The sequence below is a fragment of the Protopterus annectens genome, chromosome 3.part1, assembly GCF_019279795.1.
Source record: "Protopterus annectens isolate FY-2018-M chromosome 3.part1, PAN1.0, whole genome shotgun sequence".
Lineage (NCBI taxonomy): Eukaryota > Metazoa > Chordata > Ceratodontiformes > Protopteridae > Protopterus > Protopterus annectens.
This window is the reverse complement of record NC_056732.1, coordinates 90,365,220-90,392,844: the sequence shown is the minus strand read 5'-3', so window position 1 is coordinate 90,392,844 and position 27,625 is coordinate 90,365,220. Positions and strand designations below refer to the sequence as shown.

The window sequence follows — 27,625 nt, the reverse complement described above, 5'->3', positions numbered from 1 at the left end:
ATAGGACGAGCTGGAGAGATCAGTGCGTATCCCAGAGAGTAGTCCATCTCTGGAACAGTCTCTCCATCCATGTGAAGCAGAGTTCCTCCCTAACCCAATTCAGGTGTAACTTGGACAATTGGATGGGAACAGGAAATATCCCTGTCTTGGCACCTATGTCTAATGGAAGTATGATTAAATAGGAATCCAAAGGAACCCTGAGTATCACTAAAAGCTTAAAATATATTATACAATAATAAATGCAAGTAAACTTTCTCAACAATGCTTCATCAGGCTTAAATCAAACATCATCCAAACATTTAAATAAAAGATGAATGCAGTCACACGATCAGATACCATTAATCAGAGTCATATGGCATCAACAGTTGCATTAAAGGTACACTTTCTCAAGTACAATTTTGCAACTATTGCAGTTTGGGTTTGAGACTAACTGTCCCTTTCAAACCTGGCAAAACATGTGCTTGTAATCTCAAGATCCATTGAAGTTCCTCTTTTTTCCATGTAGTCTGCTGTATCTCCAGCTCTGATAGGCATACAAACAACTTGCAGAATACAAAAACTAAAAGTGTGTGTAATGTCAGTGACTAATGCATGCTTATACAGAGCATTCAAAATTACTTTCTCTGAGATCTCTGGTAAGTGGCTACAAATGCGCTCTTTTAATTTTCTATTTGTTTGCCTATGTAATAGGCTGTACAAGATGCACATTTTGCCATGTATATCACATATTTTGTGTTACAGGTGCCAAACGCATGAAGTATAAATGTATGCTTAGTAACAGGATGTTGGATTGTCCCGTTGGCTTAAATATATGGGCAATAAACACAGTTATAACTTTTTCTGTGTTCCTGTTCTTGAGGAAGTAGTTGCATTTGTATTTTTATACTGTTCTTTGTAGCACAAGCAATTTTATAAGGTAAGGCTTTTATTATAGCCATACTTTAAAGGTAAATTAGAGTTGTTATTCATTTCAGAAATTTGCCTAATAATCAGCCAATGTTTCTTAATACCTTGAACGCATCTAGTATTTTGGTCATATGTAAGAAGACATCTGAACTGATCGTGACCTCCAGAAATAAAGGTTGTTTTAAAAGTGGTTTTATGTTTAGCAATGGCTTTACACTTTAATTCAGTGATGCTGCTCAGACTATATCCCCTATTTAAATTCAGCTGATAAACTCCACATTTGGTCATGCATACTCATGTCCTCTGTGTTCAGTTGGGATACCCTGCCCATCTGACTAGTGACAGTGTTATCAAAGACAAATTGTGGATGCATGATTGTATGGTGTAGGTAGATGTTCCATTTAACACCTTTCTTATACAAAGATGTCTCTGGTTTACATATTAGATTTTTACTTAAGGAAATGTCAAGAAAATCGATCCTGTTTAAATCCATGGTTTTCTTAAACTGTAGAAAATGAGTTGTAGCCAATGTATAGTTAAAAAAAAACTGTCAAACTGCTCAAGATCTACCCTCCCAACTAGAAAAAGGTCATTGAGGAACCTGAGATAAAATGTAATATAAATAAAATGAGGCTTTGCTTCAGCATTCATGACATATTTGCTGTCACAGGTGTGCATCACAGTATTTGTATAGGTATTCGCCATGGGTGTACCCCTAGCAATACCTTGACACTGTTAAAAGCTTGTCCTGAAAAATGAATATGTTGTTCACTAAAACAATCTGAAGCAATTCATAAATTGAATTTATTAAGGAAGAGTCAAATGCTGGCGTATATAGTAAATGTTTTTTTAACCATATCAATGCCTTCTTTATTTGGAATAACAGTAAACAGTGAGTCCATGTCTAGAGAAATTAACAAACAATTCTTAAGTCTATATCTTGAGACCAAGTTAAAAAGCTGTTTTAAAAATTCAGAAGCATCTTTTATGATAATGTTAACGCGCTTGTGGCTACTTTTTAATTTAAAATCTAAAAATTTAAAGTTTGGCTCAGTAATCCATTCCCTAGCCGATACTATCAGCATAAAAGGTGTTTTTCCAATGACTTATGAATCTTAGGTATTCCATAAAACAGGGGAGTCCTAGGATCTTTAACAGACAAATAATTAAATATCTCTGGAGTTATTTGATGTTGATGCAACATATCCTTCAAAAGGCTCTTTATTCCTTTATTAATTAGATTAGCATCTTATCCATTTATTTCCTTATAGCTATTTGTGGCCAACATAACAAACATACTAAATAAATAAAAATCAGTATCTAACACAACTGTACTTCCACCTTTATCAGCTCCTTTATCATAATCTGTTCATTTTGTGCTAAATCATTCAATGCCTTCATTTGTGCTGCATTAAGGTCACAGGTAACCTGTCAATGGTTCGTCTTCCAGGCCCCTGCTTGTAAACGTTTCATCTCTCAAGCCTTTGGGTAGACTTATCAATAGTACCAGAACTTGTCAGAGATTTGGGATGCATGGCTAGGCTGAAAAAGGCCCTTGTGGTCATTACCTAATAAACACCTATGAACTTATGAATCTGTGAGACTCCTTGAGTTTCTGACATCCCTTCTTCAGCTGACTTTCTTATGATTGTCAATGACAAACCTAGGGTCATGATATATGTAGGGCAAGAACCTGTATCTTTAATGACTGTTTCTTACAGGGAGCAGCCAGATAACAGGGGGTCTAATTTTGGGGTGCTTGGAGATCAGATACCATTTCTGTGGGTATCTGAAATGGCTCCTTTGTTTAAAAGCACAACAAGCAATGAGGAATATAAAAAAAATAATAAAGTAATTATGATATGAAGGTACCTTTATTCAACTTATGGCATGATATGTGTTGCTGTCGGTACTTTTGGCTTGAATTGTGACAAAAAGGATTATCAGACCCTTTAAATGTTAGTATGCAACTTGGTGTGAATGACATGGGCTCTTTAAGTAGTGTTCTGAAATTGCATGCTGCTAAATTTTACACTTTAGAATTTACATTGGGGCACCCATGGTGGTGGTGCTGCGGTAGCGTTGTCGCCTCACAGTAAGACGCTGTCCGGTTTGATTCTCAGCTAGAGCGTCTTCTGCTTGAAGACATACGCGAATGGGCGTACCTTCGTTGAAGGTTGTGCATCAGGGCTGGTAACTCGGCACGTAAAAATCAACTACCAATCATTAGCGGACCGGAGTTCTGCTGTGGCGACCCCTAACCGGGAAAAGCCGAAAGACACAACAACAACAAGAATTTACATTGGTGCATTTTTATTTAAACATTTTATATATATATATATATATATATATATATATATAATGTATAGAATATTTTGTAGTTGTAATTAAAATGTTAATTATACATTTGTGTAACTTAAATTTTAACTTATAAATTGTTACTTAGTCGTGATTAGGAGGTGCTTTATAAGAGAATGGCTAAGACATAAAAGTATTTGTTCTGATGAAGTCCGATTGATGGTCTTTCTAGGACGAAAGTGCTTTACAAAAGTTTCATTAAACTTACTTGTATTAATACCTTGGACTACAGGTATTAGTTATTGAAGGTGGACTTGCTTGGCTATTGGTGTTACCCTGTTTTTTTCTTTTTGTTGTGGTCTTCAAATTAACCCAATTACCTGGCTAACAAATAAAATAAATTCAAATATTTTATATTTTAAGCTAATGCAGCACACCACACAGGCTTCAGCAGCACTAAAACCTTCCCGTTTGGGAGTACCTGTTTTCAAGAAGGAAAAATACCTCCCCACCCCTTTTTAGTTCTAATGACAATGTCAAATCTTTGATCTTTTCTGATCAAATTGACTCTCATGTTGGACTGAACAAGAACTTCAGAGATGAAAACGTGTCTCCTCAAACGAATGCTTCATTTGAAGATGCTCTAAACCTTATAAAGGTATGCTTGAAATGGTAGCCTAAACAAGGATCATCTCCTAAAATCAAGTATGCTAAGTTTCTAGTGTATAAAGCCTTTGAAGTTCATATTATAATTTAGTCTTTTGATGATGTGGTATCTCAAATGCCACTTGGGATTGTTTCAACCTTGTACTCCAGAAGAGCCATAACAGATTTTTTGTGATCTAAGGCAGTGCAGCTTTCAAAAACACATTGTGTGAAACTACATAGATTTACCTGTACAATAAGGGTCTAGAAATAGTGGCTGTAAATAATTGTTACATAATAAAGTGAACAGGATGTTAAATATGTTTGTGAAGAGTGTTTAACTTGTGCATGCCTGGGTGCAACAGTTGATAAATCAGCACATGCATTTAGTGTAGTACGAGGGAACAAAGTAATGATTTGATACAAGGTGCAGCTGCTGTTTCTCTGAAGGAAAAGCAAAATGTGTAGACTGGTGCAGACAGCAAATAGTGGACATCTATCATACCACATGTGGTTAGGCCACTGTGGCTGCTGGTTTTAGGGCAGCTGCATCAGCACTCAGTACTGCAAAGATACGCATAACTGAAGAATCCTCCTTTTAGAGAAGTTGTAAATATCCAAGTTCTAGATGGTCCCTTAGAGGAAGAGGTTTGTTTTAGGACTTCTTTCTGAGGCCGTAGCTAAAGACTTGATGGAACTTTGAAACAAGTATACTTTGAGTTGACTACATCCCACTCACTGTCACTGATGTGACACATTGTCATTGTACTGCCAAACCTCCCTGAGTCATAGAGATGTTTTTAACTACCAGACCTTGGAAGAAAGCACTTACTATGCCACTGTCTCTGTAATCTGTTTGTAAATGTAATAGCTTCCAGTATTACACGTAGCAGAGGTGTGTCAGGCAGTTGCAATAGAGAATGAAACTGGACCCAAAGTTAGAAGGCCAGAGTTTAGGGAATGTAAAAATATCCAGCTTAAAAAAAAAATCAGCCTGACATGGAAGAATTTGGAGAATATGATATTTGTCCTTCAGCAAGGTGGTCCCTGGTATCTAAATCCTTGAGTGTGGGTGTGGGGGGCTTTTGGATGATTTCTCATCTGAGCTCTTCTTTGGGAGAAAATGGATCTATATTCTGTGATATTTTTATATTTCTTGTCTGAACCAGGAGAAAACACATGATGGACTTGGCCATCCCTAAACCACAAACTAAAAAAAACTTACTCATTTAGGCCATGTATTGCCAGTGCATGACTTGGTTGATTCCTTCTCTCCACATAGCTAACTGTTAATACATTGCCAACTAATTTTGATTTGTAGTGAAACATCACTCAGATATTTATTTCAAGGCTGGGATAGGAACACCAAAAAAAAATCACCAGTCAGCAGAGATGTGTTATTTACAAGAACTGATTTATGATAAGGGCCTGAGCCTTGGCAGAATTGTTTTTCTTTTTTTTTTCTTTTTTTTTTTTTGTTGGAGCTGCAAAGTATAAGCTCTTTGAACTTTTTGTGATGATAATTTGACTTGTACCTAGAGTTTTACTATGTTGTTAACATAGCATGGTCAATTCCTGTGTCTGCGTCTGTCTTCAGGATTTTTTTAATACCTTTACTGGATTATCACTACTGTTATATAAAAGAAAACAAACCATAATTACATGTTTCTAGTTACAAAAATATATAACATGTATTCTTTTGTATGACTAGCATCAGTCCAGTATTACATAAATTGCTCACTTCCTGCCTTCCCTTAAAACTCACTCCCCCTCCAAGACCTTATTCTGCATGTATTGTTTCCACAATTTCCATTTTTTTTTCTGTGTAATTTGCTCATACTTCCATTTCTGTTGTTTCTGTTAAAATATTCAATACTTCAAGTACAGTTGGTTTTAACTTTAATTTCCATTTTCTAGTAAGTGCTTTTTTGGCAGCCGCCAGAATTAAGCTTACAAGGCCTTACTATGTCTAGACAACTCAGATCCTGTATTCCAGCTCAAAAAAATAATTTCCTTAGTTGCACCCATATGCTCACCCAATATTTCTTACAGAGTACTTTGTCAGGAATTTTTAAAGTCTGCTAACTCATTATACCCCTAAAACATATGTTCTGAGTTACCTCTTTCTTCATCACACCTCGAACATTTGGCATCTGTCTGAGGATAAATTCTTTGGAGTCTGCTTGGGGTATAAAAATACCTTTGCAAACACTTCCAAGCAAAAATCCTAAATCATCTAGACTTTGTTGCATATTTAAAAGCCAGACTTATGTCTTCCCATTATTTCCTTGTGAAATGCTTATCCAGTCTCTCTTCCCAGACTTTTCTAACCTCTTCGGATAGATTCCTGTAGTTATTTTGCAGTATATTATATGTCGTACTAATTATCCTTTTTTAACAGCAGCTTCTGTTGTGGATTTGACTGAAAGCTCTACCAGAGCAGGTATTTCACTTAAGATCCCCCTTTCCCCTTCTCTTTGCCAATACTCTGATATCAATCCATGATAGGGAAGGCAGTCTATAGCATATAGTCCACATGTGTTCGTGGTCTGTTACCATTATATTACCTTTCTCTGTCTAGTTATTTGCTCCCAATACTTTGGTTCTTTTGTCATTTTTCTCCAATAAATTCCAGCCTCCTCTTGCCTATTCTGTGTACCCCTAATCGCAGTCATCCCTATCGGCAAAATCTCCTTTCTCCATTCTCATGTTGGCATAGCTGTTGGAATACTTTCTCTGAATTTTTGTGAATATAATACATTGTCTGTATGGCTGTTGTCATGCTCCTTAAGGATCTGCATCCAAAATCCCACTCTGTCCTTATTTCTTTAATCCCCCCCCCCCCCCGCTTCATCATCTCTTTCTGCTTTGAAGTATATCTTTCTGCTTGTGTTATGTATAGGAGCTTTAACTTTGTAGCTCTAAAATATCCTTTCAAATCAGGTAATCATAAACCACCTTGTTCTATTGGAAGGATCAGCTTATCCCACTTGACACTTGCCCTCTTCCCCTCTGAGATAAATTCCTTCAACTCTTAATTATTTTCCACAACTTCTCTGGTTGATAATAATAAACCTGACCTGTATAGAAAACTAAAGGGATTAAAACATTTTCAATGCCTGTATCTTGCTATGCATATCCATAAACAAGAGATTAAAGTTTCTCCATTTCTGAATCATCTTTTGTTTAGTCTCTTCCCACATATCCTTAGTTGCCATAAAAGAATCATTTTTAATCCGTACTCCTGAATGCTTCAATCTGATGTTGTCAGTCTTCATTGCATCTTCATTTTAACCTTGACAGATGGGTTTGGTTCTGATATTGGAACCGACTCGGCAGTTACTACAGCTGTCTCCAACCAAAAACTCTCAAGCTTCACCTATGCCCAGAATCACTCTCTCTCAGTTACCTCAGATCTCATTTGCCACTTAATGAAACGGTCATGTCTAGCTACCACTCTCGAGCATTAGTGGGTTTAGGTAAATGTTTTGTCCTGTTCTTACAGTTTCTGCTTCCTTTAATCTTTCCTGTTGCACTTTGTGTATTCCTTTAAGTATCATCATTGATACGTTTTCTTTTTGTGCCTTTGATGTATTTCCCACTATCATTGTTGATAGTCCCCCCCTCTCGTATTTTTTCCCATCCCTGTACACGCTTGTGTACTTCTATAACTATCATTACTGATGGTCCCTTTCCCTCTTTTAAATGTATAAAAATATATATAATATTCTTTTTTCTTTAGTGTGATATCTTTCAGTAGTTTTCTCTAGCCTTTTTTACTCATCTTGGGCTGAGAAGGGTAAGGCCCCCTCTTAATGCCAGAAATGTGACCATAAAATTCCCTCCTCAGATTTTCACGCTTTGTGTTTATTGTCTTGGTGCTCACCATTTACAGGAAGACTGCAGAATTTGTCACACCTTTAGCCACCGAGCTCTTTTGGAAAGGCATAATAAACGTATATTAAAAGGACTCCTTCCTTCTGCCTTTGGCAAAGCCTTATCTTCTGCTGAAAAAGCAAAAACAGATGTCTCATCTCCATTCTCTTCTTCTCTGGAAAAAAAGTAAGAAATGGAGTTCATAGGTTCATACTAGGCTATCTGCCCTGGGGCAATTATAAGCCTAGCCCGATTCTGTATGGCTTACGCCACCCCTTGATTTGAGTATACTGTGCCCTTTTTAAGGTTTAGTTTACTGTGCCTCTGTCTAATAGTGACACGGGAGTAATCCCTGGGACAAACCTACGATCCCCCATCCACCTATCGAGATTCTTCTTGAAGAGATTCAGTGAGGTGCTCTGCCTCACATGAGCTGGAATTCTATTCCAGAGCGAAGGGAGCCTCTGGGTTATGAACCTGTCTCTCTGTTCTGACCGCCCCATCAGTTCTGAAAGCTAAAAAATTTAATACATTGGTTCTGAAAGTGTCCACGGAACCGCAAGCCTCTGCGGTGGGCACTCCAGTACCGATGGCCATTCTGGCACCGATAGCTACTTCGAGCCCTTCAGCATCGAAGTCCTTGATACAAGAAATTACTACTGTCCCATCTACTAAGACTACATTGCCTAGACCTACATACTCATCTTCAATTGATCCTTTTGATGGGGAGCTCCCTGAAGTGTTTTTGCAGAGGCCTAAGTCCCTTTCTACATCGTCGGTCTGCTCCACCAAAAGTCTTTCAGAACTCGACGTGGAGAGGCTAGTGAGTAAAGTTTTATGGGCTAGAGGGATTTTGGGCTCCCCTTCAGGTTTTGGTACCAAAACTATTTTCACACCACTAACTGCACCTCCTCCAACATCCTCAGAGGTCTGAGTCCTCTGTTCTAGATCTCCCAGCACCATCTGTACTGGCACCAGAGTTCATTTCTTCAGAAAAAAATGAAAAGACCAATGGTTAGACCACAGCTGAAGTTAAAAATGGAATAATCCACGTCAGGAAATAAATCACTTGCAGCTTCACAGTAGTGCCCTTTATAAAACCAAAATTTGTAACTGAGATGTAGTCAAGGTAGGAAACGGTTCACTTGCAGTTTCACACCACTTTATTAAACAAGAGTAAGCGCTTTCGCGATCTAAGTCAGCTGATAGCTTCTTCAGACTCATAAAAACAGTTAAAACATTGGTATTTAAAATATGGTTCAACCAATGAAAACACATATAGAACTATGACATAGACTAATTAAAATTGCATACATCAGTACATTAATTTGCCTTATATTCTGCATAAGATGAAATAAAATATACATATAACAGACACATTTTATGTAATAATCCATATTACTTAATGTTTTAGTGGTCTGGATTTTAAAAAAGGTTTCAAGGAAACAGCATTGTTCAATCCAGGAGACCTATCTGCCTGAAGTAGTAAAATCCATCTTTGTTCGGCTTCCTCTACCTTATTCCTTATATCACCTCCCCTCTTGCTTTTATTTATTATCTCTAAAACCATGAAATTAAAAATATGTTTCCTATCTTCTTCTTCCACATGTTTTGCTAAAGCACTTGTGTCTTTTTTTATTTCTTATATCTCTAAGGTGTTCAAGGATACGTTCCTTTAGACACCTATTGGTTTTGCCTATATAAAAGGCATGACAGACAGTGCAGAAGCTGAAATAAACCACTACACCTCAGTTACTCCTACCTTGACTACTACATCTCAGTTACAAATTTTGGTTTTATAAAGGGCACTACTGTGAAGCTGCAAGTGATTTATTTCCTGGCGTGGATTATTCCATTTTTATCTTCAGCTGTGGTCTAACCATTGGTCTTTTCATTTTTTTCGCTTGAGGTGTATACCAGGCGTTTATCCAGCTTTTGTTTTCTTTCACGTGTTCATTTCTTCAGAGCTGGTAGTTACCCTGTGCTCTTCGGTTATTTCTGAACCAGAGACCTCCTGGAGCCATAGCTACCCTGTCAGTTCCAGGGAGCAGGCCTCGAGTCCAGGTTTTTCGGAGCTGTCCTTGCTCCTCGGAGCTTTGGCTTGAGTTAGTTCAGCTCTGGCTTCAGTCTTGGGGTTCGGTTCTTCAGAGCAGGGTGTGACCCCAGTTCCAAGGCAGTCTTTCTCAGTTCTGGGCTCCCTTCTGTCTTTAGCGGGGGCTGGCCTTCGTGGCTGTGCAGAGGGCCCTTTCTCTTACGGAGACTCAGTTGGCACCTTCCCCCTCAGAACAGGTACCCACTTCTTTCTAATTCAGTTATTCCTCCTGCCTCTTCACAGGGGCAGCAGGTGTTGAAACGTCAGGTGTCACAGGATCAGGTACTTTGATCTTCTGATACCTCCCTAGATTATTTCCCTGAGGTGGTCCCTCAGAAAAAGAAGTGCAAGAGGAAGCACTTGGATTCCCCCAGGAATCGGTCACCGAGAACACAGATTTCAATGAGGGGGAAGGGTCCCCACAGTCACTTCTTGAAGACGTCTCATTTGGAGACATCCTGGAAATTTAGTGGGGTAGCTGAAAGTTTCAAAACCCCTCTTATGAGGAATTTGTTTACCTGCAGGCTTTCAGAACCCATCTACCTCTTGGGTGACACCGCTCGCTGATGAACTCATTCAGTTGATTTCACAGCGGGCCTGGAAGGCTCCAGACACCATCAAGCCCATCTCCAAAAGACCTGATGAAATACTTTCCACTCCCCGAAGATCAACAGTTTTAGCTAAGGGTTTGGCCATTGATGCTATGGTCATAGTGGTGGCCACTGAAACGGAACTTGTTGAGGAGAGTTCCTCTGTCCATCCACCCAACAGGAAGTCTCGGGCTATGGACAGATTTGAGAAGCAGGTCTATGCTTCATTGACCTTCTCCATAAGCTCCTCAAATTTGTTGGCACATTTCACCAGACACCAATGGGATCTGATTTAAGAGTTGTCAAACAGCCTGGCAGGAGCTATAGCTGAATCAGTCCAAGAGAAAGTGGCTTCCCAGTTAGCCACCCTGGAGTCTTGTGTCCAATTTTTCCATGAGGCTTATTGCTCATACAGCCAAAGGGACATCTAAAGCAGCGGGTACAGGCATAGCCATAAGTAGACATGCCTAGATGCTCCTATTGAATCATTCAAGTCTTCTTTCAGCACTGCACCTTTTGATGGAGCATCCTTGTTTATGCCTAAAGTAAAAGAGACTTTATCCAGATGTGAGAAGGATGGTAAGACCCTGTCTGCTGAGGGCGTATGTTTCTCCACCCCCCCCCCAAAGGTCCTTTTCTAGGAACTGGAGGAGTGATAGAAAAATGTGGTTTAAGAAATCCCAAGGCCCTTTCCAAAACACACATGGAGGGCGATCCCCCAGGGGCAAAGGGAGGGGAGACCAAAATGGAAGATGCCACCCTTGTGGCAGAGGTGGTCTGCAAAACCAGGGCTTCAGAGATTCTTTTCTAGGGAAACGCTGTCAGTGTTCCTGAAGGGAGGCCCAATTGTCTTCCTCTGGAGGCAGTCAGAGGATGCTTGTCCTTCCACCTAAATGCCTGGCTAAACCTAACAGATTCCTGAGTGCAAAGGATCATATCCAGAGACTGTATCATTCCCTTTATTCACCCTCTCCCTGTACTCAAGAAACTCCATGATGGTCTACCCAATCAAATGAATTCAGCAGAGCAAGAAATTCAAACACTGCTGGACAAGAGCGTCATCTAAGAAGTCCCATCAGATCAGAAAGTATCCGGAACCTACTCAAGATTCTTTTTAGTGCCAAAAAACACAGAGGACTGGAGACCAATTTTGGATCTCAGTGTGCTGAACAAATCTGTCTGGCAAACAACGTTCCTGATTGTCACAGTACAGTCTATTCACCTTTCTGAAGAAAGATGACTGGATGTGCTCAGTAGACCTTCAGGATGTGTATTACCATATAAAGGTGGACAAATGCTCCAGAAGGTTTCTCCCCTTCCAGCTGGGATCCAGTTATTTCCAATTCTGAGTACTACCCTTTGGTTTCGCTACAGCCTCCAGGGTGTTCACCAGGTGCATGGCAGTGGTAGCAGCTCACTTGAGACTGCAAGGATTGAGAGTGTTTCCGTACTTGGACAACTAGCTCATAACCACTTTGACAAAGCATCAGTTACTAGTAGCCAGAGATTACACCCTCGACATCTGTGCCTACTTGGAAATTATGGTAAATCTAGAAAAGTCACATTTAACCCCTACACAAAATTTAGAATTTATAGGGGAGGTTTTCAATACTCAAGCAGCAAAAGGCATCAGAAAGTAGTGGTACGAGTTCAAAAGATAATCCACAGAAAGATGGTCCCAACTCAACTAGTCTTGCAAGCTCTAGGTTCCATGGCAGATTCTATAACTCTAGTACCATTAGCCAGGGTGCATATGAGGGATTCTACAATGGCTGCTAACTTCCCAGTGGTCTACCCTTCACCAACCGCTGTCAGATCAAATCCTGATCACCACTCCCTGCAAAACAGATGATCTCTGGTGGATACATTCCAGTCAAATTCTCCATGGTTGTCCCTTTGTTCTTCTGCAGCCCATGTCCATAGTGACCACGGATGCCTCCCAGATGGGGTGAGGAGGCATTATCTGGGCAGGGTGGTTCAAGGCATTTGGTCCCCATTAGAGGACAATTTACACATCAGTGTCCTAGAGATAAGAGCAGTGCTTCTAGCATTGTAGGCCTCTCAGATAGCTGTTCCTTAGGGGACTATTGCAATTCGAACAGTCACTGGTTTGGAACATCAGCAAGCATGGTGGAACCAAGTCTTACCCTCTTTGACAAGAAGCCCTTAGAGTGTGGCAGTGGGTGATCTCTTCCAATCACTTTGATAGCAACGTACATGCAAAGGAGTTCCATTGTGATTGCAGACAAACTGAGCAGATGCATCCTTTAGCCTCATGAGTTGTCTCTCAATCTAGAAGTGGTGAAGTTGATATTCCGTCATTGGGGTCAACCTTGGAGCGATCTGTTTGTCTCCCCCCGAACAACAAGTGCAGCAATTATTTCACCCTCATTCCCCCTCTGGGGATGTCACCCAGAGACACTCTTCTCTACAGTTGGCCTCCCAGGCTCGTGTATACCTTTCTCTGACACCTCTAATTCCAAAATTTTTACAGAAAACACTCTGGTTGAAAAGCACAGTAATCCTCATTGCTGCCTTTTGGCCTCAATAGATTTGGTCCCCCTTTCTTTGGCCTTACTTGAATTCAACAACCTTGGAATCTGGACCCAGTACTGGATCTTCTGTCCCATCCGGATGGTCTTGTTCAGCCAGACATTTTGAACCTCAAGTTGAGTAAGTGGTTCCTCCAGTTCCATTAGTTGCCAGGCATCCTAATATTTCCTCTCAAGTATGGCACATCCTTTTGTCTGCTCATAAACCTTCCACTAGAAAAACTATATTTAAGTAGGTGGAAGAGATTTACAATTTAGGCCCATGAAATGCAAATTGATCCTTTTTCTGCTTCAACAGAGAATGTTTTAAATTTCTTAGCCTCTCTGTTCAATGCTGGAGCTTCTCTTTCCACCATCAGACTACAGTTGACTGCAATTTCTAACTTTTACAATGGTTTAGAAGAACGTTCTTGAGCCTCTTTGTAAATCATTTCGAAGAGGCACGTTTTTATTAAAACCCCCGTTCAAAGATTTCACTCTTCCTTGGTACCTGCACTTAGCACTACAAGCTGTAATATATTCTTCATTTGAACCCTCTGCCGAATGTGATCTAAAGTTTTTATCTTGGGAGACTGTTTTGGTAGCCATTACTTATGCCAGGAGGCTTTCAGAGATCCAGGCCTTATCGTTAGAACCTCCTTATCTGATTTTTCATAAGGATAGGGTCTCTTTACGAACAAACCCCTCCTTTCTACCCAAGGTAGTATCAGTGACTAACATTAATCAGATGATTAATTTACCATTTTTTCCCAAATCATTCCAACAGAGGGGAATATGCCTTGCGTTTATTAGATGATCATATACAATTATGTTTCTACTTTCACAGAACAAAAGACATAAGACACTCTAGTCAACTGTTTCTTTTCCCAGTACTAAGTTGTGCAAATTAGTCAACAAGACAACTTTGATTGGTTGAAAGATTCCATTTTATTCATCTATTATAAGAATAAATTAACCTTGCGTAAGCCTGTCAAAGCACATTCTACAAGGTCTATAGCCACTTCAGCAGTCTTCCAATATAGAGCTTCAATGGATGATATATGTGCAGCAGCTACTTGGGCTTCTCCTCATACTTTTATTATTCATTACAATCTGTATTTGATCTCTAGGGGAACATCGTTCACTCAAGATTTTAGGTAGCTGAGGTTCCATCTGTCAAGGATAAAATGAAGATAGACAATATCAGATAAAGAAGTTATGTACTCACCACAACATTCCATCTGTGTTGTCTGTCTTCATTTATCCTTGACTCCCCTCCCTTCCATGCTCCGACCTTTAAGATATTTTGGTGGAGCGGATCATATATCCTTGAATTGTTATGATTATTCAGGCACAGTAGATAAGTCTTCCATCTGGCTTACTTCCTGTATATAAACCAAACCCATCTGTCAAGGATAAATGAAGACAGACAACACAGATGGAACATTATAGTGAACACGTAACTTTTTTATTGTGTCCCTATAAATATGGGTATTGATGAACCAATTCATTTTATTGTGTCCCCATAAATATGGGTATCAATGAACCAATACATCTGTGGGTACATAATTTACAGCTATAGACATTGTTTTATCTTCAGTAATTTTATATCCGAAAAAGACTTGAAACTGTCTCAAAATGTTCCACGACACTATGATGTCCTTTTCTGCTTTTATGAGGTACAAAATAGTATCTCTAAATAAAGCCAACTTTTCTTGATTACCGCACCAATGATATCCTTGATTTTTAGTCCCTTTTTTTTTTCTTTGCCAGTGGCTGTTGTAGTTGGGGGTTGACATAATGGTTAAGGTGCTTACCTTACAGACAAGAGATGACAGAGTTTGATTCTCACCTTTGAGGGAAATTGGCTAGACTTAAAATGGCCTGCAAGGGCAGCTAGCTTCGTACTTGCCTAATGGGGATTGAGAGTTGGCATAATGGGTAAGGTGATTACCTCACAGACACAAGGTACAAGATTTGATGGCCTACAAAGGCAACTAGCCTAGTAATTACTTATGGGGGAGGGGATTTGGTATAATGGTTAAATTCTTCACCTCATAGGCACAAGGCACAGGGGTTTGAGTCTGACCTTGGGTTATTGGCTAGGCTTAAAATGACTCTTCAATGCAGTTAGCCTAATAATCAGCTATAGACCTAAATAAAAGAAACGAACAAAGAGGAAGGAGAACATCCCTCCATGGTTCCTCTGTTCAGACACAACTTATCAGAGAGGAACCCTTCCACTTTATTTTTTGACTCTGATCCCTCATGTCTTCCTAATTGCAAATGCTTCCATTGCCGTACTCATAAAATCCCAGCTTACCATGTTGAATGCTTTCTCTGCATCAAGACCCACCAACAGCAGAGGTATTTTCTTACATTCTACTTCCCTCTGTGTCATCAGTGTTCTCTTAAAGTTGTCAAATGTTTGCCTTACCAACTCAAAAAAACACTGATCAGTATATATCAATTTTCACAACACCTTTGCCATTCTTTTAGCTATTATAGACATAAACACTTTATAATCATGGTTTAAAATTGAAATGGACCTATATAAAGCTGAGTTTGATTGGTCTTTGCTGTCTTTAGGTATTACAATCAGCACACCTATCTTCCAGGATGTTTGTCCTGCTCCTCCTTTTAAAATACTGTTAAACAATACCTTCCAGACATGTTATCACTTTTTCCCTCCTACCTTCCAAACTTCTACAAGAATAACATCCATTCCTGCAGACTGATTAAATGTCACAATTTCTGTCTCATTCCCTCCTGTTTTAACTGCTGAGCCTCAGTCTTACCTCTAACCTTGGTATGCTTAAGTCTTCCATAAATATTTCCATTTGTGCTTTTCTTGATTTCATGATTTCTCTGCCTTATACAAATTTTCATAAACTTTCTGAAATATCCACAATATTTCTACAGGATTTCTGGTTATTTTTCTTGTTATAGGCTCCTTAAGTTTGGCATCAACCATTTCTACTTTCTGTTGCCTAAGTCATTCAGCTAAAACTTTTTGTATACTGGAGTTATCAAAAAAAAAAGAAGACAGTTGTTTAGCAGAAACTCATGCATATTATCCAAGTACACCGTTATTTTCTCTATAACACTCTGCATTTGCAGTTGCAGCTGTTCTTGTTTTTTGAGGTTTTTCTTATTCTGCAAAACTTTTTGTCAGCCCCTCTAAATATTTCCTATTTCTTAATCATATCTATTTTTTTTTATTTCTACCCAATTTTAAAAATGCACTTTCAATTTATCCCAATTACTGTTTGTAACTTCTGAAGAAATTTCTGTATTCCCTAATAATGTTTATTTATAATTCCTATTCCTATATTACAACAATTCCTTACCCTCTCCATGCATAATATTTTCCTAACCTACTAATGGCTAGTAGCTATATATTTTGAAATGTTAAACCTACAATTAAGTTTAAAAATATTCACTTTATATAAATGTTTACATTTCTGTATTGAATTATGTATTTTCATTTTTGTAACATGTCCTTTTGTAAAATGTGAAATGTAACTTGCAATTAATGTGGAGCTTTTCTCCCAGGGCCTCCACTGAAAACAGGCTCTTCTTGGCCCAGTGGACTTCTCCAGTCATCAAAGTTAAATAAATAAATAAAATAAAATATTACAGGCTTATTCAGTCTTACATACATGCATACTTACACGCACACATAAATATATAGATGGTGATATTACACTCTTTAAATGTGAAACCTATAGTATTTAATGGTATAGGTGTTACCAATAGGTGCTCAAAGTTTATTTATTTGATATTCGTTTACCGGGGTGGACTGACTGGGTCTACAGAACCCGTTTTCAACAGAGGTCCAGGACGAAAAGCTCCACATACAGTACAATACAAATGCAGTATAATCCAATACAATAAAGATTACAGTAGAAATACTTTACAAAAAATAAGTTAAAAGAACAAACTGCTACAAGATGTTGTAATATATTACTACACATCTAGACAGTTCTATACACTTAAAACATTACAGGTGATAATAGTCACTCTCACCATGCATGATGTAGATAAAGTACGTAGGTAGTGCAAACTGTTATAGTACATGAGTGTTAGTTTCAGTTAGGAAAATAGCAGCCAAAAGTTAGTGATGCAGACATGTAGCGAGAGAGAGAGTTAAGAAGAATAGAAGCAATAAAGCCTAAGCAGTAGCTTAAAGATGTGGTATAGAAGCAGAAAAGGAGTTAGAAGAGCTTTAGGATCTTGCAGTCACTGAGGGATTGAAATGTGACAGAATAGGAACACCTGAGCATTTGGCAGGCTTTATGCAGAGCAGAGCCATGTATTTTTGAGATGATTTTTTAAAGAGGCTATCATAGACCTGGTAGCTAGAGGTATTGCATTCCAGTGTATAGAGACAGAGTATGAATACAGAGAGTGGCCAGGTTTTCTTGTGGGTTTTGAGATAGCTAAAAGATTTTTTGTCTTCTGATCATAGGGACCGATTTGGTGTGTAAGGTGTGACTACATTGGCTAGTGCAGGGCAGGCAGTAGGCTTGAAAATAAGGTTGTGCAAGGTGGATAGCTGAATAAAGGCAAGTTGGTTGGGTAGTTCAAGCCAGTTTAATTCTAGGAGTGGTTTACAGTGGTGTGTGTGATATTTAGTTTGTGGCAAACTTTGCAACTTTGTTGTAGCACTGTTCCAACTTGTTTAGGGTAGAATTTCATAAGTTAGTTAAGACAGGGTCACCATAAAGAAAGGAGGGAAGTAAAAATGATTTTGCAAGGGTAGTTTTGGTTGCTGCAGTAAAGAAATCTTTGTTTTTATGAGCCCCAGTTTTTTGTGCATTTTCTTTATATTTTACTGTATATGGGGGTCAAATAAAAGTTTATTGTCAATGATAACACCCAGAAGTTTAGTTTCCTGCACTATTTCTGTAGCAATGTTGTCAGATGCAAGCATGTTGAAATGATCAGTGACAGGGGAGGTGTTTTTGGGATGAAAGAATACTAGTTTTGTCTTCTTTAGATTAAGAAAGAGTTGGGCATTTCTTAGCCAGGATTCAACTGCTGTAAAGGACTTGAGTTTTTGAGAGTAGTTCTGGTAGTGATTGAGCAGTGCAGATTATGGTGGAATCATCAGCGTATTGAATGAGGGTCCCAGGGTGAGAAGCAGTGTGAAGGTTGTTTGTGAAAATGTTGAAGAGTGGGGTTCCTAGGATGGAGCCTTGGGGGACTCCAATAGGGTTGTGGAGAAAGGGTGAGTGTGTGGTGGACCATTTCACTTCTTGTTTACGATCCTTGAGGTAGGTCTGAAACCACTTTACTGTGTTATGTGAGAAGCCAAAGTTAGACAGTGTGTTCAAATGTAAGGGATGAGACACTATGTCAAAGGCCTTGGAGAGATCTAGGAATACTGAGGCTGTATAGCATCTTGCATCTCTGGCCTTGTTCACGGTGGCTTTAAAAGATAATAGGGCTGTAGTTGTGATATGGCTAGGTCGGAAGCCATCTTGGGTTTTGGTTAAAAGACTGTTTTGCAATAGATATTGCATTACCTGCTGATGGATACCTCTCTCGAGAATTTTGGATATGGGTGACAAGATGGATATAGGACGGAAATTGAAAGGATCAAAAGAGTTGCCTCCATTGTGGATGGGCAGGGGGGTGATGTGAGATTGTTTCCATATGGCAGGTACTTCTTATTGGGATAAAGACCTATTTATAAGGATACTGATTGGGTAGGCGACTGAGTTAGCAGCCAGTTTGAGGCAGTATGGGGGGAGATTGTCAGCTTTAGTAGAGCAGGGCTTGTTTTTGTAGCAGTTTCTTAATGGTGTCAGTGGGTATGGGCTGAAATTAAAAGAAATGCGAATGGGGTTTGTATGACATTTTGTTGAGTGGGGGGTTAGTAATGACAGGGTTAGAAGTAGCTGATGGCATGGGGTCAATGCCTGAATAGGTTGAAGGGCGAGGGAGTCTAGCATTAGGGATGTTAGTTATTAGGTCTGAAATTGATTTTATGAAGTGCATGTTAAAGTTTTCGGCTATTTGTGATGGAGGGGTATCAGGTGAATAGGGTGTGATCTCCATTTATTCTAGGGTTAAGTAGAGAAGACATGGAGTGCACAAATTTACTGGAGTTGATTTTATGCTGGAGTTGAAGCTGGGAATAATATGACTTCTTATCTCCGTTGATTAGTTTTGTCATTTTGTTACACAGTGTTTTGAAATTAACATGATTTTCTTCATTTTTGTTTTGTTTCCAGGTTGACCAGGCTAGGTCCCTTTGTTTCATCAGGTGTTTACATTCCTTAGAGAGCCATGGTGCCGAGTTCTTTTTGATTCTTTTCATACGAATGGGAGCTGGTGTATTAAGTATGTGAAGGAAGGGGTTATTAAAGTATAGTACAGCATCATTAAGGGGTAGTTTTTTAAGGGGTGTGTCCAGTCTATTTCCTGTAGGAGATTGTTGAATTTATGCTGACAAAAAGTAATTGATTTCCTAACTGATTTTATAGTGTGTACTCTTAGTTGTTGGGAGTTTGTTGAGGGAGTAAGCTGGTAGATGGTCACTCAGGGAGCTAGACAGTGTACCAGAAGATGGGTAATTAGCAGGGTGGGATGCTAGAATCCAGTCTAAGGTGGATTGGCAGGTAAGATCTATGCTGTATCTTGTTGGAGCATTGATAAGTTGAGAAAAAACATACATATTTATACTATTTGTGGGGAAGTCGGAAGCAATGGTTTGCCAATCTATATTTACGTCTCCTAAGATTATTGTTTCAAGGTTTATTGTTTGAGATGTCCAGGATAAAATATTTTCCAACACTGGTATATTGTTAGCTGGTGGGATAGATATTATTGTTATGCAAATTCTTTTTGATATATTGAGGTTCAAAAAGGAGATTAGTGCCTCAGCATTGGAAAAGATGGGTATATTACTGGTGTAGGGTGTGATGTTGAGTGTAGAGGGATAGACGTGCTATTCCCCCCCCCTTTTTTTTAGATCTATATCTTCTGGTTATTGCAAAGTTTGGCGGTATTATTTCTGAGTCTTTTACATTGGGGTGTAGCCATGTTTCAGCAAGGGCTAGTATGTCAGGTTTATTTTGATCAATCCAGGCATGTAGTGTGGCTATTTTATTACATATACTTCTAAGGTTAAGTGCAAGTATGTTTAAATCTTTGGGGTTACTCTTGTGGTTAGGATTAGAGGGTGGGCCAGGGTTAGGATGTATGTCTCCACATTTGAGTAGATAGGTAATGAGGAATGTGCACCATGGGAAGTGTTTTTGTTTTCCTAGGTGAGGGTACTGGTGTCAAGTGTGGTTTCATAGGAGGTGAGGAGGCCAGTTTATGGCTTGAATAAATAAGAGGGTATAGGGGAAAAGCTGGGAGGAGATATGTGAGAAGCTGTGTTGTTTATTGGGGAGGGGGTTGGAGGAGATTGTTGATGTGTAATGGTGTGTGGGGTATGTAAAGGTATAGCTGTAGTGAGGCTGAGAATTAAGAGTAAAGAGGCTGGGCAAGTTAGGGGAGCATGTCAGCTGTGACAGTGGGATTAAAAATAGTAAAAGTGGGATTTGTGTGTTTGAATGTAGTATCAGGTGTAAATAGAGATAGTTAGCATGTGATATGTGTGCAGCTGAAGACAAGGTTGGAAATGTTTTGACTTCAGAGTGAGCTTTGATAATGTGGTTAGGTGTTTTACCTTGCAGTATGTAATAAGGATGGGTGGGGAAATGTGATTGGTCGTTGGTAAAATTATGGTGCAATGTTAGTTTGTGTGTATATTCAAAGAGAAGGTGGTAAGCCTGGAGTTAACTAAAATAGTTTGAGGTGGTGATTGTATTGTGATTGTAGAGTAGAGTAAGATGCAAAAAAAGTATAGTAGAGGGCATGTGAATTCAAGGTGATGGATGTAAGGGAGAACAGATAAGTTTGGCTAAATAAAAGAAAGTAAGGTGTGCATGAAATATGGGTGTGGACAAGCTAGAGTTGTATATAATTGGATCATAGGAATGAGGGGGAGCGGTTTGCTTAGGATTAGAGTAGAGGTGCTGGGGGAGGGTGGGGTGGGATATGAGGGAAGTGTAGGGTAGCAGAGCGGAGCGAACAGATTGGGAAGAACCCCCTAGATGCTTTGTGACCATAAACAGTCAGTGAGGTAGGATGTTCATGGATGCAAAAGATAAGGGAGTCTGAACTCTAAATACTTGTCTCGAGTCACAGCATCTAATTTTATAATTATGGGCTTTTCAATAGCTTTCCAGGGATATATTACACTGATAAAAGTAAAATATGCTGAAGTGTTAATGTCGAGTTAGAGGGAGCTGTTAGAATTCCAGTGTGGAGAAGGAAAAAGTGTTTCCTCCTCTTTAAATGAGAGACTTCTCATTGTAGAGTGTAGAGCCAAAGGTGGGAGCACTCACCAGAGAAGGTAAGAGACACAGAATATATCAAAATAGGCAAAAGTACTGTGGCTGCAGGGAAACAGAGCATAGATGAAATAGGGTGAGATCTGGAAAGTGTATAAAGGAATTCCCTATTGTGCAGAGAAGAGAGGGTCAGATCTTTGAAGCTTAAGAGGAGAAGGCCGAAACAGGAGCACTGCAGCACTTTGTGGGGAGCAAAGCTGAGGACATAGACAATCCTTAAGGTAAGGTGTTTAGAATGCCTGTCAAATAAATGTACTTTGAGTTGAAATGGCATTACTAGAAGAGAGACTGAAATGATTGAACTATTTTCTTTTGAGAACTAGACCGTGCCTGTTAAGATCCCTGACAGAGGCACCGGGAAGTGTATTCCCTGGACTGAGATATGCTGTAAAAAAGGTGAAACAAAGCACAACCTTATTTTGATTTGAAAAAGAATATGGTATTGTGAGTTCCTTGTTCTGATGTACTACTTTCAGTTTAGTGAAAAACATTTTATTTGAAACTTCCAGTCTGTGGCTAAGTTATTTTTCATACCTGGGCCAGTAAAGTTATAGAAATGGTGGTATATACAGTGACATTTGTTTTTTGTTTAGCTAATAACCTCAAAAGATTGCCAGCATCACCATTCCTCAACACCATAATTAACAATTTTGCTAGTGAGTAAACTCCTTGCTCCCCTTTCACACCATCTCACTCATGTATGCTAATTCAGTGGTCACACTGTAGTGTGGAAAGGAGAAACTCACTGTTACATACATCAGTTTCTCACAAATACCAAAATCACTGTGCCTAATACCTTAGACTTCAATACAGTACAAAACTAGAGTTCAGCAGAAGATCTCTGTACAGCTACATAGAATACTCCCTCAGTCAGTGATCCCAGTCTCAGTAAAATCATGCTCCAAAAACACAAAACATAAGTTTGACCAAAAGTTTTCTTAGCAACCACACACTGGAGCCTAAATGAACTAACTTTTGATATACATTAAAAGTCAACTCGATGAACTGTGTTCAAAGAAGTAGAACATTTAAAGGGTGTCACACTCGGTGTGCCTTTCTTTGGAAGAGGTGTTAAACCAAGGTCCCATCTGCCTGACCCTGACGGTAACTGAGATGAATGTAAAATATCCCACTGTACCTATCAAAAAGAGGAGGGGGGAGTTTGCCTGTGCCCTGGTCAAATTTTCCCTACTAGTATAAATATCACATCAGGTCTCCCCTGAAAAAGGTAAATAGCCTGGTGGGACTAACCTGGTCACCAAAGGATAAATAAAATTTATGTTGATGAAACATTTTTCAAAAGTAAAACGTGTTAAGTTATACACTAATGGAGTGTAGTGTATGAAATATGTGAATGAATGTGTTTGTTCATGTACAGATTTGTGTGTGTGTGTATAATGTGTGTTTTTCTTTTTTTGTATGTAAACGCATTTGTTTACTTTAAGTGTTCTGCTGCTTTCTACTGACATCCCTTAATAAAATTGTCACTAGGTATCATTGAGGGTATTTCTACCAGACGTCACCATTCTCAGTTCCTTTTGTTGTAGTGGTGATCATATAATTGAATGTGGCAGGTTGTTGCAAATGTTAATAAGAAAATCTTAGGAGGGCTAGGATTTTACAAACTTGTATAGAGATTGATAAGATTACCACTGATGCATGAGTAGGTCTAGGATTAATCTGGAAAAAAAGTATATTTCATATATAACTGCAGAAAAATGAAGATCAAAGTAGACTCTTTGTAATATATACATATTGCTTTAGTGAAAATTTCCAGCTATAAAGCTTGTAGCAAGCATGGCTGTTAGAAGATACAGAAGTCTACTATGCACTGTTGCTTTGTAAAAGCCTAACAGAACTTCTAAGAATATGGACACCCAGACAACTATAGCAACTGTATCCTTCACTAACTTCAGAAGAGGAAACAAAGTCCTAAAGGTCTAAAACAGACTATAAAGATAAGAAAAAAGTTGCTTATTCCAAGAGGTAACTAAAGATGAAACTTGTCTGTCTTAGAGCTTAAGAAAGCGATCTCTTCAATACAAGACTCGATTAAAAATGTTAAAATATGCGAAGACTCAGAAAGCAGGATTTCTTTAGAAGATAAACTTTTAAAATCTGAGGAGAAATTAAATGGTTGAAGGAAGTCATTCTGGCAAAAGTAAAGTTACAGACTTGGAAGTTAAAAGTCAACACAACAACGTACCTCTAAGAAGACTCCCTGAAAATGTTGATTCTGCATTCTGAAATAGAGAGGGAAGAATGCTGGTATTCACAATAATGTGCATAGCAGAGCACTTAAGGTGAGTTGTGCCGCTCCTCTATTAAATGATTCATGGTGAATGCACACTCCCAATAGCAGTACATCTAATTAATAGTACATTTTCATGATTTGAATCACTCAGCAAAGCAGTTTGAGCAAATACTTAGTGGAACACCCTACCAGCTTGTACCGCTAAATGGATCAGGTACCTAGAAGGTCACTCATGCACACCACACACACACACACACACTCACAAAGACTACATCCTGTACTTTCCTTGGTTGCTGTCAGGAAAGCAGGCTAAGTAGAGTAGATCTGCTGTAGTTTGCAGCCCTACACCATACAGAGAAATATGCATAAAGACTTATATAAACGCATACAAAAATCTACATACACTGCATCCACATTGTCTTCATCCATACCAGACACAGGTCACATCAGGCAGTAGTCATCCACTCTACACGGAAACACACACACACACATTCACTCAAATTAAACATGCTAGCACCTAAAGTCAAGGGTTCCACTCCACACTGTTCATGTACACACACACACACACACACACACACACACACACACACACACACACACACACACACTCACATACACTCACACACACTTTCTCTCTCTCTTACTGCATTATACTATCTACCTGTATTGGCAGTCTGAGCAGGGTGTAGCTACTGTGCTTCATTTTATGTGGTTTCTTCCCACTGAAATGCATAGGTGCATCCCGCTTAATTACTGCATGCACTTACTCAGTTTGTGCACTGCCTACTATATCTGTACTATGAAACACACTACTTCAGCAATTTTCCCATCAGAGCCATGCCCTGGGACACATGTAGACCACATTCACATGAGCTCCACACATAACTACTATATTTACACATGGTTTCAAAACTTTTACTGCCCAGAAGTGCTGAGCTGTCCTGCTGGGCATAGCCTTGCATAATATGTAAGGCACTTGCACAGCTTTGCATGCTGTGCAATTGGTCTGAGTACTACACAGTGTGGTCCTTATCTGGACAACTTAAAAGCAATTGTAGCAGACATACCAAGGCAGGTCTGCTTCAAAATGCATAATTTTCAAGATGCAGCTGCAGGTATTCAGATGGAGAACTCACAAAAAGACTTCTTTTGAAAAGACGTAAATTATGATTCTTAACATACTTTCCTATTGAGCTTATGTAGAAAATCCATTTAAGCTTTCTGTCACAAAATCACTTCCCCACTCCAAAAACTGAGATGAGATTATCACGCCTTTGTACCCTTAGAATGGGAATACTTCTAACTGTTCCTCAGCTAGAATGCAAGTAAGCTTACTGCAAAAACTAGCACCATTCTGTCATTGCCTTATCAAACTTTTAACATCCACTTCCAAGTTGCTCACCTATAAAAGAAAAAAAAAGATTTTTACCTCAGTGACAGAAAGTATAGTTTTTTTTCCTGAGATGCTTCCTTCTTGTTTCAATTTTTCTTAACTTCCAGCCAAGACTGATGGCTTAATTACACCTACATTTGTTTGTCCGCATTTGTTTTGAAGAATTATGTGTTGGCCCCAAGTGTTATCCAACTAAAGTATGCTAGGTCATTCAAAGCACCCTGGTTATTTCACTATGTAAGTTTTCTTAAAACGTTTTGCTTTTCTGAAGAGATTGCATTCTAGCTGTTATTTGCATACTCCATCTTTTAAATAATGGCAGTCATCTGTATGTTAAAATATTTAGCCTTATATTTGAATGCATTTTTATAACTGGATTCAAAACAGTTATGTTTCTTTTCCCCCCTCTCAAATGGGAGAAGCATTTTATCATTATCTTTGCTTTCCTGTCTTGTTTGGTGCTGTATGAAGTTTTAGACTTCATAGGTTCATAGTTGTGTACTAGGCTAATGGCCCTGGAGCCTTTACAAGCCTAGCCCATAGGATTACCCTGGCATAGTGCTACCCGACATTAGTTCCCAGCGCCTCGAGCAGAGCCACTGGATTGATCCCTGGGGTTAATTTTCTATTTCTATCCTGCTTACTAGTTTTAGTGCTTCTTAAAGCAGGCTTTGTAGCAAGATGGAAGGGCTTGAGTTTATCTTGTAAGTAAAATAGATGTTGCTTTTGAATAAAGATCATGGCATATTTTATTTTAGTGAATGTCTATAATTGTATCTTGGCTGTTCAGTCTTTTTCTGATTCTGTGATAGGAACAGCTTAATTTCTTTTCCATTATTATTGTTCTATGAGTTCCAAATTTGCATTTAGCTGCATATTTTGTATATTTTTTGCTTTCTGCAACTAACTTTAGTCTAGATTATTTTATTGGAATCATAGATTCAGTGTAACTAGGCAAATTAACTGCGTGTGTATGTGTGTGTGTGTGTGTGTGTGTAGGGGGGCTATTATAGGACAGATTGATGGGGTACCCTTTCTGCACATTAAAGCAGCCACTGTCTTCTGTTTCTGTTGAATGCTTCTAAATGCCATTGAGTATGTGTTATTACAATAAAATATTTAAGACCAAAAAGCATAAGAATGGCAGTTAATGAGAATATGTCTTCAGGCTAATTCTGTTTATTTCTTGGTGACACTTCATGCTAGCTACCTCATATGTACTGTCCTATACTCAGTCTGTTCATTGTGTAATTGTTGATAATGTACTGCCACCCACAAATATGGCTATTGATGATGGGTAAAAAGTTTGTTGTATGTCTGTGTACCTGTGTCTTTATACAAGGCACTGATTTTACAGTCACAGTTATTAGAGAAAAGGTGACTACTAGAGTCCAGTATTCTGTATAGAAGGTGTGATGTCCTTCCTCTGGCCAGTAATCAAGGAACCTCAATCCTCACCACGGACACCAGTGTGGGATGTTCACTTGGAACAAAAATAGATACAGTATTTTCAGATGCAGCTCTCTGCACCAAGCACACTTTCCCTTAAGAGCACACAAGGAGCACACTCCCGTCCTGGGGCTGGGTTTCTCTCTCTCTCACCAGGCCCCAAGTAAAACTTCACACGGACCACAGCTGTAGAGTTGAGTCCTCAGGCGAGTGTTCCAAGCCACATCCTCCACTACTCTGTCTGTAAAACCAGTGCTCTGTGTCCCTGCTACAAGTAGCTAACACACACACACACTTTGAGATTTGATTTTCACACACACACACACACACACACACACACACACACACACACACACACACACACACACACATACACACCTGGGAAAGGCTGGTACAGATTTACCAGCTATGCCCCCTCTGCCAGAGTATAAGGTAGACACTGCCACCAGAACACTCCAAAATCAGCCACTCTAAGGCTCTTTCAAGGTTACCCGATTATACTGAGTAAAATTAATACTAATACAAATGGTAGTGTTTGACCAGTGCAGCAAGGCTTTCAGAAGTAGCCACAGTGTTGCCAAATAAATGTAAGTACTCTCAAAGGTTAAAATAATGTCTAAATGGTTACTTACTAAAGCAAGGCAAGATGAAGGAGGGGAGTGGTCCTTCTTTGTCAGGTTTCAAAAACAGATTGCTTTGAGAATTCTGTCTCATCTAGTATTAAAACACCATTTCAGTACTGGATTACAGAATGGCATCACATACATCTGGTCATCTGATATCTGGTTCCCACACTACCCCTTTGCTAGAAACTGAACCAGAATCTAGCACGTTTGTCATAATACACTCACATAGTGCTTTGCTAAGATGTGTTATAGCATCTGGAAGCTATAAAACCATTTCAAAATGTTCCACCTTTCCAGGATAGCAATTAGTTCACCCCTAAGGACAATGCAGTAGGATTCCTAATCTTGTTTTTTCACAGACATTTTTTCTCTGGCTGCAATCAGAACTGTAAGATAAATATTTATGGCCTAAACCAATTATTTTAATTTCAGACTATTTTTCATAGCTAGCTGGACTAAGATTAACCTCTTCCAGACTATTTTTCATAGCTAGCTGGACTAAGATTGACCTCTTCTTTTCCAGTATCCTCTGTTACAATATATCCATTTCA

The 27,625-nt window shown here is 39.0% G+C and overlaps 1 protein-coding gene across 1 annotated transcript in view; it reads left to right on the top strand.

Moving 5' to 3' along the window:
- Positions 1 to 27,625, top strand: part of WASHC5 (WASH complex subunit 5) — a 1,015,994-nt gene that overhangs the window by 642,525 nt on the left and 345,844 nt on the right. The gene's annotated exons all lie outside the window — the stretch shown is intronic.